Source organism: Mugil cephalus, chromosome 20 (genome assembly GCF_022458985.1).
Source record: "Mugil cephalus isolate CIBA_MC_2020 chromosome 20, CIBA_Mcephalus_1.1, whole genome shotgun sequence".
Taxonomy (NCBI): domain Eukaryota; kingdom Metazoa; phylum Chordata; class Actinopteri; order Mugiliformes; family Mugilidae; genus Mugil; species Mugil cephalus.
In genome coordinates, this window is record NC_061789.1 from 21,996,457 (window position 1) to 22,008,238 (window position 11,782).

The window sequence follows — 11,782 nt, forward strand, 5'->3', positions numbered from 1 at the left end:
TAAGATGATACTGACCATCTCCATGAACGCCACCAACAACTATACAGCTAGTGTAAGGTAAATAAAATTGTAGCTGAATGCATGATGTGGGGAATAGTGCAGAATGTCACAGTTTATCTGACAAACTTTCTGGTAGTTTGTCAATAAAGGAAACTGAAGTTTTAAGTAGCGTTACTCTTGTAAAAATACAGATGTACAGCAGCAGAGCAACATGTGTTTCTGTTGTGTACGAACACTGCCACTTGATTATGCATACTTGGTCTGTTTCTGCTCCAGGCTGCAGGTAGCTCTACTCCCTTTGAATATCAATATGAATACCAGGGGCCCGTTGCAAAAAAACAGGATAAGGGATTAAGCCGGGGTATGCTGGTAACCTGGATGGATTTATCCATGATCAGGGTGCACAAAAGCGGGATAGGGGAAAGTGGGATATGTTATGATATAAGTTACCATGGAGATTTATTCTGTTTAGTTATCCTGCTCTAGGCTAAGTACCAGGATGTATTTAATCTCATCCCTTATCTCAGTCAGCAGTCACCACAAATGGAAACCAACTTTATTCCACTGCCCACTACATATTGTTATCACATTCAACTAGACCCACTGTCATTATTTAAACAGTTGTCATCATTAATTGCAATCATCTTAGATGATTTTGCAGTCAGTAGATAGTTCAGTTTCCCATAGACTATATATAAAATAAACATCCCACATAAATATAAATACACATCAGTGAGTAACATGATGTTCCTTTATTGAATAAGAATAAATAAAAGCAAGTAAACCATCAACTCCTTTCAAAACTGAAGACACACAGTGATCTACAAGATAGAAAGCACAGAATCAAAGTATATTATACAACACAAGAATAAATGCAGGACAAATCCATACTTAAATGAACAGACAAATGTGAGACCTGTATACAGAAAACAGGCCAAAACAATATAAAATAACACAAATTCCTTTGCCATTGCAGACCCAGATTACTTAACTCTAAAGCATGTATCTCTGCCATCGCAGGCTATATTTAGCTTAAATTTACAGAATGCATTTTAACCGAAATAATTTAAGGCGTATAAGGCCGGCCACTGTCATCATCTGGGAAGATGGCAGGATTGTCCTAGTCCACCGTCTGTTGGCACTCTGGGGGCCCCCTCCCTCCTCAGGCAGGCCACATAGTGGAGGACAGTACAGGCTACAGTGATGTCACATGTACTGACCTTAGATGGTGTAGACAGTGGAAGCTTCAGGAGGCCAAAGATCATCTCCACCTTGTCCTAGTGCAGCCCTATTCAATTAGCGGCCCATGGGCCACATGCGGCCCAGAAGCACTTGTAAAGTGGCCTGGCGAGCCTGCAGATGTTTCTATAGAAATTCCTACCTTCTGCATGCCAGTACCGTAGCTAATTAGTTGGCTAGCATCACACAACCTGTAGCCCACTGTCAAACATGTCTCTCTCGACCCTGAAACGAAAAATTGAAAATAAAAACCATCGGTTTAACCCTGCTTGGACTGACAAATATCTGTTTAATGTGCCATCCACTCCAAGCGCCAAACCGATGTGTTTATTATGGTAAATGGTCTTGCTCTTATAAAGCGCTTTTCTACCTACCCAAAGGTACTCAAAGCGCTTTTACAGACAGAGAGACATCCACCCGTTCGACACTTCAGCATACTTCGGCATATGGCAATGTTTAAAGATTATAACGTTCGATTATAACTTTGAAAAACACCTTCCAGGCAAACTTCCCCGAAGGATCACAGGAATTTATTATTTTTTTTTTTATTTATTTATTTTTTTATTTAGATGTTGTAGTATATTATCTTCTTGTTTTTCTCTTCTGTCCCTTTCCTGTGTTTGGGGGTTGTGAAGTGTGTATAAAGTTCAAAGGTCAAAAGGTCATTTACCAAATGCTAGCTCGTAAAACTAACCAGGACATCAGCCATAAAGTTTTGTTTGTGTAAGGGGTTCTCGGGGATGACCATCCTATATAAGGTGACTGTGGGAGCTGAACGAGAGAGGGGATTCGACGATTGGCCAGAAGCTCTCTCAGATTCGGCAAGAGTTTGACATTGTTCTTTCTTGTAAATAAACCTTTTTAAATGCAAGATAAGACTTGTCAGCGGTGATCACTTCTTTCTTCAGCACATCAATATACAACAATTTTGACGTCACGAACTTGGACGTGTTTGTGGCCTCTCAGCATCGGCTTTCAGTCCTAAGGAGCTGACTCCCGCATCAGTCGACTTATATACAGGGTGAGTTTTTCACAATATTGTGCGCTGGTTTGCTCGTGGGGACTGTGCAGTGTTGCTGTGGGGACACACCGTTGAAGACTCTTTGTGGGGTGGTTGTTGTGCTGCTGTTGGACGTTATTCGTCGTTCTAAATTTCTAAATTTGAGGTTTTCTTTGCGTTGCTGGCAACGCAAAAGGGGGGACAGGACGATATAGATTTAAAGGAAATAAGAAGATAAGAAAAAGAGAAGTTAGGATTAAGGAATAAAAGGAAATAAGGGTAGGCCTACGAATAGAGAAAAAGTGAAGAAGAGAATAGAAAAGGAATAGAAGAAATAAGAGTAGAAAAGCCTAATTAGTAAAATGAGGCGCTGAACTCACATCGTGCAAAGTTAAGTGGACGGGCCCTTTACCGCTGTAACTAGTAAGACACATGGTCTTTGGTAGCAGTGTGAAAATTGGCTTTATTGGCTTTAAAGGAATTGGCTTAAAGTAAAAATAGGATAAAAAAAAAGAGAGAGAGAACTCCTGGGCCCAGGGGAAATTAGGAACATTTGAATTTTTCAAAAAAGAGGTAAATTTAGAGGAAAATGGGAAAAGAGGATATAAGAGTTAAATAGGAATAGAGAAAAAGGGGTTCTATAGCTTGAGGCTACTAGGGCAGGTCTAGGACCGCTAGAAAGAATCGCCTAAAAAAGAGAAGAAAATAGGAATTTTCTTAATAGTGAAAGGTTAACAGTGAAATAGAAGATAGTAGTTAGTTAAAAGAAGAAGTTAGTTAGAAGTTAAAGTCAGAGGTAGAAGTTAGAGAGAAGTTAGAGGCCTAGTTATTTGGAAGAGAAATGTGTGATCACTTTAAATTTGTGTGTTCTGTATGTGTTGTCTGTGGATCCTTGTTGTGTGTGTGTCAACCGGTTTTATGAAGTAATATGTTAGATTTTATGTTGAATAAAACGAATAAAATTAGGAAATAGGAGATTAAGGCGATAAAAATAATAATATATTTACATATTCAGTGTTTGCTAAAATATTATGAGCCTTTTTTAAGGACATTTGATAAATATTATGAGCCTGTAAAGGACGTTTGATAAATATAGTATGAGCCTTTTGTGGGGACTTTTTTGGTTAAAATACTATGAGCCTCTGCTTGGAGGACTTTGGAAACTGTTAAAATATATGAGCCCCAGAAAAAGGACTTTATATTTAAAGAAATAATAAAGGAAAGTGTTGGCAGGAATGTGTTGGTCACATTGAAGAGTGTATTGTACTTAGTGGTTTTCTACAATGTTAAAGTGTTTGCCTGTTGTCTCTTTTTATGGGTGAGAGTTCAAGAAGGAAGCAAAAGGACAAGGGGGGTGTCTGGAGGCAGAGGAGAGAACAGCTGGTCTACCTCACATGAAACCTGAGGCTTGCAGACGACAGCACACGCATCTGAACCAAGCAATAAGGCCAGTGTGATTTTATCCACAGACTCTTTCTAATCTACCTGCTTTTTGACCTCTATGCATTTGTTAATGGTTGATATTGATGATACATATATTGTTTGATTGGTAATCAGATTTGGGACAACAACAGTATATTCATTTGTTTGCACATAACATGTATGTTGCAGTTTGAGGCTTGGCAATGACTGACCATTCAAATAACAGAGTTTAATTTCGGCTGAGTTGGGGAAGCTGTACCTTGCAATTTGATCGGTTGTTTGTATATGGTTGATATTGTGTGTGGACCTGGCGTTGTTTGCTCTTACATCTGTAGGGTTGTTTTTGCATCCTCTGAAGTTGGCAAATTGATTCATTTGTTTGTTGATTGTGATAAAAAGGGGGAATATAGGTAGTAATAATAATAGTGTATCAATTAAAATAAACATAATAATAGGATAATAGAATAGAGTTAAGGTAATTTTTAATTAGGTTGAATTTGATTACAGATAAAAAGGGGTGTTACTATTATATCAAAAATGGATAACTCAAAAGTAACTACTCCTGTTGAGGTAGTTCAGAAGAATAACCCTTTAATTAAAGGTATTGCAATGATGTCACAGAAATGGTGTAAGCGTTGGCCTGAAATTGAGCAACCATGGCCAGTGATAGGAACCTTTAATCCAGAAGTAAGTAAAAGGTGAAAGACGTAAACAGAAGAGACAAACGGAGCTTGGCATTCTCCAGTTGTTTGAGAAGGAGGGACAGAAATGGATGGAGATGAAGAAAGACTGTGAAGAGAAGACATTAGATGAAATGAAAAAGAATGTGAAGAAAACAGAGAAGTTAATGGCAGAGATTGATGCACCCTTTTCACATGTAGTTCCAGTACAGAGACCTCCGCCGTATAAGAAGGAGATGGAGCTCAGGGAAGTTTATCCTCAGCTTCCGGTAATTAGTCAAGAGGGCAATTACCACATTAAGAATGAGGCTGAGCAGGTTATAGAAGTGGGGAAAGCAGAGACAACTATTAGGATGTATCCAAGTACAAAAAGTAAAAAGAAAACGACACGTTTGGAGACCGGAGGACGATTGAGAATTAAAAGGATGGATTTTGGAGAAGTGGAGGATCAGAGTGATGAAGAAGAAGCCATGGGAGGATATGATCCAGCAGTCAGACGACTACTGGCCAGAGCGGAAAGAAGAGGAGGTAAAACAGGAAGAAGAATGGAACTGAGAGATGAAAGTGAAGTTGAAGGTGAAAGTGGAAGTGAAAATGAGATTGAAAATGAGGACAGTGATGAAGAAAGCGAGAGTCCTTCTCTTGCTAAGAGAAAAACTGCTTATAGAGAAGAAGAAAGACGACAGATTTTAAGAGAAGTTGAAGAGAATATAGATCGATGCTGTAGATGTCTGGACAAATGCACTACACCAAAAGGAAGGAAGGCATTAGAAGACCAATTACAAGAACTGCAGATTCAGAAGAAAGAGTTGCAGAAAACAGGTTCCCAAAAATTGGACAAGGAATATGAACTGCGTTCAAGGAAAGAGAAGAAGCCTGGTAAGATGTGTCCAGTTGTCATAAGAGGTCAGAATTTGGAGTATAAACCTTGGCAGAGTACTGACATGTCAGATATACTTGAAAAGTTACCTACTCTTCAAGATGGAGCACACCCTTGGATCTCAAAGTTGGAAGAGATCATGGTGGGGACGCAAGCTGCAGTAGGAGACATTAAGAGATTGCTGGCAAATATACTTGGGGTTCCAGCCGTGGGGGAGATTTTGCAGAGAGCTGGATTAAACTGTTACGTGGAAACTGCTGTAAATGATTCAGAGCTGTTTGCAGCAAATAGAGGTCGAGTATGGAGAGCATTGAAAGATACATTTCCAACAAATATACACCCCGACAACATTCTCATTGAGCCACTGGGACAGGAAGAAAATCTGAGAGCCTATGTGTCAAGAGCCTATCGAGTGTGGAGAAATGTCCCAGGAAACGATCCAGAAGAAAGCCAGATGGAGCAATCAATTTTGCGAGCCAAGATACAGAAGGGGCTACCTCTACCAGTGCGGAGCAAATTGGCAGAAGTGGTTGGTCTTGGAAATATGGCGAAGGGTGTATATACAGACCATGTAGCACATCAAGTGGACCTGTATAGAAAGAAGGAGTATGATCAGAAGGAACAAGATCAAGAAACTCTTCGGAAACTCAATCAAATACAATTGGTGGATAACAAGAAGAAGGACTTCTGAGAGCAGATGTGTTGAAGATAACTCAAAATCCTATAAGCAATACGCCATTGTTGCCTTTACAGAAACCAGATGATTCCTATCGCTTGGTTCATGATTTGAGATTTGTGAACGAAGTAGTAGCCGATTTTCCAGCAGAAGTGCCAGATCCGCATACTTTGTTAGCTCAAATTCCCCCAAATGCTACACATTTTACAGTATTGGATTTATGTGGTGCATTTTTCAGTGTTCCACTGAGCGTAGAAAGTCAGGATTTGTTTGGGTTCACATACAAGGGACAGTTTTATGAGTACAAAAGGTTGCCACAGGGATTTAAACATAGTCCTCATATTTTCAATAAAGTATTGAAAGATGATTTGGCAGGACTAGATCAAAAATTAAAAAGTACAGTGGTTCAATATGTAGATGACATTATTATTTGTTCACCAGATAAGGAAACATGTCATGAAGACTCAATTAAGTTGTTGCAGATTTTGGCAGGAAAGGGTCACAAGGTCTCACAGAAGAAGTTGCAATATTGTCAGGAGAAGGTAGTTTATTTGCGTCAAACAATAACACAGGGCCACAAAAGTATTTCTGACAGTCATTTGGAGGCTATTCGAAAGGCTCCAAAGCCCCAAACAGTCAGGGAGATGATGACATTCCTCGGTATCACTGGTTACTCTTCAGCATGGATTGAAGATTATGCAAGTTTGACAGGACCTTTAAGGGCTATGATTAAAGATACTGGGAGTACTCAACTTCATTGTAATCTTCTCTGGACACAGGATGGTTTATTAGCCTTTGAAACGATTAAACAGAGGTTACAAGAAGCTCCAGCGTTAGCACTTCCAGACTATTCTAAGAATTTTCTGTTGTATGTATCTACCTCAGCTGGAGGAAAATATGCATGTGCAGTTCTTTGTCAGCCAACAGGTACAGGGACCAGTCCTCAACCTATTTCATATTATTCTACTGCTTACTCAGATGTTGAACTTGGACTACCACTGTGTTATAGAGCAATGGTGGGAGTCTATTTACTGTATGACAAAGCATCTTCGGTCACGATGGGATATCCAGTGACAATTCTTACTCATCATAGTCTCAGAAATCTTTTGAACTATGGCAGGTATACGTTGACCATGCCTAGACTTAGAGACTATAATAGGCTTTTAGAACAGGAGGATGTCACATTAGTCAGATGTGTTACGATAAATCCAGCTGAGAATTTGCCAACTCCAGAAGATGGTGAACCACATGATTGTGTTCAAGAAGCAGAGAAATACTCAAGATTAAGGTCAGATTTGAAAGCTCTCCCACTGCGTGAAGCAGATGTAGAGTATTGGACTGATGGTCCTGTTATCGTGTGGGAGATAATTTGAGTGCTGGTTATGCGGTGGTAAAAGCCCAGGGAACAGGATTTGTTGTTGAGAAAGCGGAAGTGGTACCGCAGCCTGCATCAGCGCAGCTTGCTGAATTGGTGGGGTTAACTGAAGCATGTCTTTTAGCGGAAGGCAAGCGTGTGACGGTCTATACAGATTCTGCATATGCTCATAATGTGTGTCATGTGTTTGGATCGGTATGGAAAAATCGAGGGTTTAAGAAAACAGATGGTTCCTCAATACAGCATCACACTCAGATAATGAAACTTCTCCATGCTATGATGAAACCTAAAGAAATAGCAATAGCTAAATGTGCAGCACATAAGAAGAATGTGTCAAGAGTCACTCAGGGTAATAGAGCGGCTGATGAGGCTGCAAAAGCAGTGACAGGAGCTGAGAAGTTGGGTAAAGTTTTCTTGGTCACACATGAAGTAGATTTGGAGGATAAGATTACAGTGAAAGATGTGGTCTTAATGCAGGAAGCTGTCTCTGAGGTGGATAAACAGTTGTGGGTAGATCGAGGGGCAACACAGGATTCTACTGGTCTTTGGAGAAATCAGGAGGGGTGTGATGGTTCCTCCAGGTCATATTCCAACGCCAAGGGATCCAATGCGTGAGTTGGTGGTGGATTTTGTCGATATGATAAAACCAGTTGCAGGTAAAAGAGGTACATGTTGGTCGTCGTGGATAGATTTTCACGATGGCCTGAGGCTTGTCCAGCTAAGCGGAAGGATGTTCAGTCAGTTGCAAAGTTTCTGTGCAGGGAGGTCATAAGCAGGTGGGGACTTCCTGATTGAATATCTTCGGATAACGGGAAGGAGTTTGTGGATAAGACTGTGAAACTGATCTTACAAAAATTGGGGATTAAACAGCGTCAGGGGCAGTTTATCATCCACAGAGTCAAGGGAGAAATGTGTGTGTGTTGATGTTTGTTTTTAAATATATTGTGTCTATTTGTTTTAATGTTTGCAAAGATACTGGTGTGCTGTCTTTTCTCCACTTAGAAGGATATTGAAGGAGGATCAATGTGAGAAGCTGGATGCTCGGGGACTGAAGGAACCTGAACTAGGACACTGTGATGAAGCTTTGCAGTGCCAGTGGGAAACGAATGGAGCAAAGTGGAAAAGAATCACAGTGAAACATACTTTTGTTTTGTCAATGTTGTAATGAATGTAATTGAGTTATGTGTTTGTTAAGAAAGTGGATGTATTGGAACCTCAGTTGTTTTCTTTTTGTTTTCGGGTGTTTAAGGAAAGTAATGCTAGGAAGGGAAAGGTCCAATGGAGGGTCCGATGGGTCGACCAGCCTGATGTTGGATATGGTTTTGATTTAATTTCTGAGGTATCCATATATATACTCTGCTTAAGATATTTCCCTATAAATTTTAGAAATCCTTCTTTTTTAGTAGGCTTGGAGTACTACTGTGTGGTCGCCTTAGACAGAGGGCCCGTGAGAGAATTTCCTGTCTAGATTGAAAGGTGGACATTTTAAGAAAGATGACTGTCTGATAGGTTTTCGCTCTCACACTCCATGAATTTGTTGTATTGTTAAGGGTTGTGCTGTAACTGGCACTGTAAGAAGGACATATCTTTCTGTTATAACAATGAATATGTTTTTGTGTTTGAATGTGTGTATGTGTTTTTTGGTGGTCGAGACTCTAGGAGCCTCGAAGGGGGGAAATATGTAGTATATTATCTTCTTGTTTTTCTCTTCTGTCCCTTTCCTGTGTTTGGGGGTTGTGAAGTGTGTATAAAGTTCAAAGGTCAAAAGGTCATTTACCAAATGCTAGCTCGTAAAACTAACCAGGACATCAGCCATAAAGTTTTGTTTGTGTAAGGGGGTTCTCGGGGATGACCATCCTATATAAGGTGACTGTGGGAGCTGAACGAGAGAGGGGATTCGACGATTGGCCAGAAGCTCTCTCAGATTCGGCAAGAGTTTGACATTGTTCTTTCTTGTAAATAAACCTTTTTAAATGCAAGATAAGACTTGTCAGCGGTGATCACTTCTTTCTTCAGCACATCAATATACAACAATGTGTTTGCAGTCAAATGCACCAATGACACTGGAGAAACCTGCAACACAAAGCAATGAGTATCCTACTATGACTTTAACAGTGATAGTAGGATACTCATTGCTTGTCCTGTAATTTGTAATTTCCCTATCACATTTAATGGGATTCATATTAAAGCTAGTAGATGAGTAGATCAGGCCTACAGTATGCCTTTGATGGAGTACTCACAACAGCGTGATGATGTTGGTAGACACTGTAAGGTGAACCAGTCAGATACTCCAAATGGATTCAGACATGAATGGTTGAAAGCTGGAAGAATGTACCTTGTATGAAGAGGGTGGGATCCCCTCCAACACAGGCAGGTCTCTGTTCTAAGGCTCTGTCCCATGCTGGGGTGAAGTCAGCTGCTGGTGTCTCACCACCTATGTTGCTTGTCTTTTTTTTGTTTGTTTGTTTTTTGTTTTTTAACTTTTATGTACAGGCAATGTAGCAGACACTTTCCAAATTCTGCAGGATGTTCTTATATTTGATCTTGGCAGTAAGTTGTATATACACACACACGTATATTATGGCATGCCATTCAGGAAATTAATCTTTGAATATATTGAATGAAACTTTGAATATATTGAATGAACCCTGAATATACTGAATGAAGCTCTAAATATCTTGAATGAAACTCTGAATATATAGAATGAAACTTTGCGTATACTGAATGAAACTTTACGTATACTGAATGAAACTTTGCGTATACTGAATGAAACTTTGTATTCTGCCCCGCTACCACAGCTCGGCAGATAGACAACAGGTCCCAAGAAAAACTCTGACTCAGAGGATCCACTTAAAGCAGAAGTGTCAAACTCAATTGCACAGGGGGCCAAAACTCAAAGTGCCCTTTAGGCCGAACAGGATAAACATTTACTGAACACCCTAAAACTAAATGCTTTTTGAACATAAATACAACTAAAAGCAGACAGGAATATTATTCCAGAATAAATAAACTTAAACTTTATATTACTTAAAATACTTTGCTCTCCATAAAAACATCGCTTGTCAAAATTATACAAGTTTCAGCTATGAACATGAACAAACTGCAATGACGTATGAGGGAGGAAAAAACAGGCACGCAGTTCTCACAGCAGGAGATCCGACCTGGGACATTTGTCGATGTGAAAGCACCAAAGGCGAGTTGACCCGGGTCGACCTGGGATTTTCCATGTGAAAGCGGTATATGTCTACCAGTTGGGGTCTGAGGTGCAATAAATATTAAAAGTTCTGTGTAAGTATGTGTCTATGCAGTTCTACTTTGAAAAAATCCAGATTCTTAGACATATAACCATATAACAACAACAACAGTAACGCAATAGTTACTTTCCCTGGTAGCTAGTTACTTTTATAGTGGAGTAATTCAGTAACTAACTCAGTTTTCGGAAAAGTAACTAATTACTTTTTAAAAGTAACATGTCCAACACTGCTGCCTGAGGGTCTCAATAAATGGGCCAAGCCCTGAAGAGTTAAACTTTGGCAGAGCTCTGGAACTGTTTTTCACGAAGCCTAGAAAAATTAGGTGTCCGAAGGCAGGGTGCAGAGTGTGTCAGTAGTGTGTCAGTGTCAAGCTGAGTCTTAGCTGACTATTGGTGCAGCATGCATGTGCCAAGGTTATGGACATCAAATGCAAGTGTTTTTTGTTCATCATTTTGTTTGACAGCTTGAAGATTGTTCACATGATTGATGTTAAGTTTTATATGCTCTAAATGAATGAAGGATTGAATGAATGCATGAATGACTTTGTGTCATTGTTTTATGTTTCAAGATTAAATCTGAAATATTCCTGATATCCCTTTTTTAAGTTCTTATGGATGTTACCAACCTGTTATCTTCATATACAGGAATTTACATTACATTCAGTGGTCTCAAAATGCTCTAAAGAGGTACATCGGGGCTCGATACATCGGGGCCCTGAGGGTCAGAGATCCTCCCACCACAGTCTCCTAAAATGCTGTGGGAAACACTGTATTACAAATTATCAACAGTGTCAAAAGCGTGGAATTACGGAAGTGGCTTTTAAAGTTGAATTCAGGGACTCTGTTCCTTTAGGTGGGGACAAAGTGTCCCTTACAAGTCTGTAACTCTGATAGTATATAAATCTTGGTCTTGTCCACGTTAAGCAGCAGGTGATTACTTCCAGCCCATTCCACAAATCTGTCCACCAGTCCTTTATATTCCTCCTCATCCCGTCTATATACACCCCACAACTGCAGAGTCCACAGAAAATTTCTGGATGTGACATGACTCTGAGTTGTGCTGAAAGTCTGTGGTGTATAAGGTGAAAAGGATGGAGCAAGCACAGTCCCCTGTGGGGCTCCCACACCACTCACCACCACTCTCTGGGTGGAGAAGTGTAGTGAGCTGTGTATTGGTGGTCTGAGGGCTCACTGCAGGGGATGTTTTCCATGTCTGCAGAGACTTGAGATGCGGGGTTGTTGGAGTCGTTGGAGGCA